Source organism: Eutrema salsugineum, unplaced genomic scaffold (assembly GCF_000478725.1).
Source record: "Eutrema salsugineum unplaced genomic scaffold, Eutsalg1_0 scaffold_12, whole genome shotgun sequence".
Taxonomy (NCBI): domain Eukaryota; kingdom Viridiplantae; phylum Streptophyta; class Magnoliopsida; order Brassicales; family Brassicaceae; genus Eutrema; species Eutrema salsugineum.
Window position 1 is genome coordinate 3,246,943 of NW_006256895.1, and position 2,402 is coordinate 3,249,344.

Consider the following 2,402-nt stretch of genomic DNA (forward strand, 5'->3'; position numbering starts at 1 on the left):
GCCTTCTCACCGTCTGATCCAGCTCAAATTTGGAGACCTTAAAGACGGAAGTATCAGCTTTCCAGTGCACTTTACAGCTTGGCAATCCAACGGTTCAATCAAAAGATACGTGAAGAGCAAAATGTCCCGTAAACCAGCCGGCAAGCACTTCCACCCGCGGCCAACAAGCAATTTCCTTGCTCCTGACCGCGAAAAACCATACATTCCCCGCGGTCACAGCACTCCCGACCGCGGCCATCAACCTCCGAGCCCAAAAAGCCCATTTCTGAAGCCCACATTTGGAGAAACCCTAAGTGACGTCCAGAGAGGTCTTGAGCACTATAAATACATGTCTTAGGAACCCTAAACGAAGGACACCATAGAGAACCGAATACCATCTATCATTACTTCATATTTTTATTATTTTTGCTTTAGCTTTTAGGGAGAGAGAGATTTGTTCTCTTGAACCCTTGTTCTTTCTTTTTCAATTTCGGTTTCTATTCTACTTCTTAATACTATGTCTTTAATTTCGTTCATTATGTCTGAGTAGTTTTATTGTTGGGATTAAGGGATTTTCGATGGGGATTTATATGTTCGATGAGAATTCCATGAGCTTTTGAGCCGAATCTTAGAACTTTTTCTTCTGAATTCGTTTTTACTGCATGAAGGTAGCATCATGAACTACAATCTGATCCAGATGCTTGGTGACACGAAAGTGTTCATCAGGTATCAGATCTAGTTTGGGAGAGCAAAACAAACATAGGAGTGGAAACTACCTATGGGCGATTTGTGAATTAAGACGAGTCTTAAACATAATGCATCTCTTCTCTTCCAGGGCCAGAGTGGAAACCTACTGGTCAGGGTTGAGAGAGATAGTTGTCTATGATCACGACAGTGGCGTATTCATACGTCCGTGACTCCAGTTCGAAAAGTTTAAGCTAAGATCTTATCAATTTACTCTCTAGCAATGTTTTGAATCGTTCGTACCCCTGAGAAAACTTCCCTGAACCCCAACGCTTTCTTCTCCATTGATTTACACCGATTTTCTTTCAAGCTTTAGTTCAATATTGTCTTTCCTTTTTAGTTTATTTTCATTTAAGCATTAGAATATCCGTTTTTATCATTTTTAGTTATTTTCGTTAAGTTTAGTTATTACGCCATTTAATTCCCGTATTCTCTTTTAATATTTCGTTTTTACATTTTAAACACACTACCAACCCCCACTAAACCGTTTTTGTTCTAGACTTCCTTACTTTAACTTATTTCAAAGGCTTTTTGCAGGAAAAGATCCTCCTTCCCTGTGGATTTGATCCCTAAGTACTACAATCGATCAGCTGTGCACTTGCGGCTATTGATTTCAATTAGGGTAAAACTTGACACCCACAACACACCCCACAATCAGTGATCCACCATATCTTGTGGATGGTGATCCAAGCGATGATGACTTGATTGATGATGAGTTTGAAGAACCGATCTATGATGACAATGAGCTAATCGGATCTACAAAACGTGAAGATGATGATGAACTGATTGGAAGTTTCGATTCACTCGAGAAGTTGTTGGGAGATCGAAGAGTTATTCAACCAGCCTTACCAGAGGATGGCAAAACCAAAATTAAGGTACCCTATATCCATTTAGTTCAACAAAATCATTTCTATGGTTATTCATTCGAAAACCCGATAGACCATATCGAGACGTTCGAAGAATTATGTGCAACCATTACAGCAAATGGGGATTACCATATCGAGACGTTCGAAGAATTATGTGCAACCATTACAAGAAATGGGGATTTGCCACCTGCTTCACTAAAAACGTGGGCAGCGTGTAGAACTGCTTTCCTAAATCGTTTTTATACTAGAAATCGTTCAAATCTCTTAAGAAACAAGATAAGAACTTTTAAACAAAAAGAAGATGAAGATCTTTTAGATACTTGGGAAAGATTTAGCGAATACCAAAGAGATTGTCCACACCATGGATATACCGAGGAATACCGGCTGGGTATCTTCTATCGAGGTATTACTCTAGAGTTACGACACTCTTTCGACACAGCAAGTAATGGAGACTTCTCAACTAGATCTGTAGAAGATGCTCATGCTTTCATCAACAATTTCGTAAACAGCATCCGAAATCAAGTAACTTTTGTTAATTCTGCACTTCCTGAGAAGAAAAAAGAATTTTCGAAAGTTATAAAGTGTCTCCATCACATAATGAGTCATCTTGGATTGCAACAACCAAATAAAGGTACACAATACGTGTAACTTTGACGGCTGGGACAACCCAATGGATTCTTATGATCAAAGGGATGGTTAACACTGCAGAAGTCTATCAAATTCAAGATTTTCCATTCGTTTCTGATCACGCGGGTCCATTCATCTAGACCGCAGCAAACCAAGCTTTCACCGCGGTCGTGATGATGCTGACCG

General features: G+C 39.7%; 1 non-coding gene across 1 annotated transcript; it reads right to left on the reverse strand.

Annotated features, from left to right (window-relative positions):
• Window positions 1–1,849: 1,849 nt before the first annotated feature.
• On the reverse strand, window positions 1,850–1,957 carry LOC112089597. The gene has a single exon (XR_002901230.1). It is a non-coding gene; the product is annotated as a small nucleolar RNA R71 (small nucleolar RNA).
• Between the last annotated feature and the right edge of the window lie 445 nt (window positions 1,958–2,402).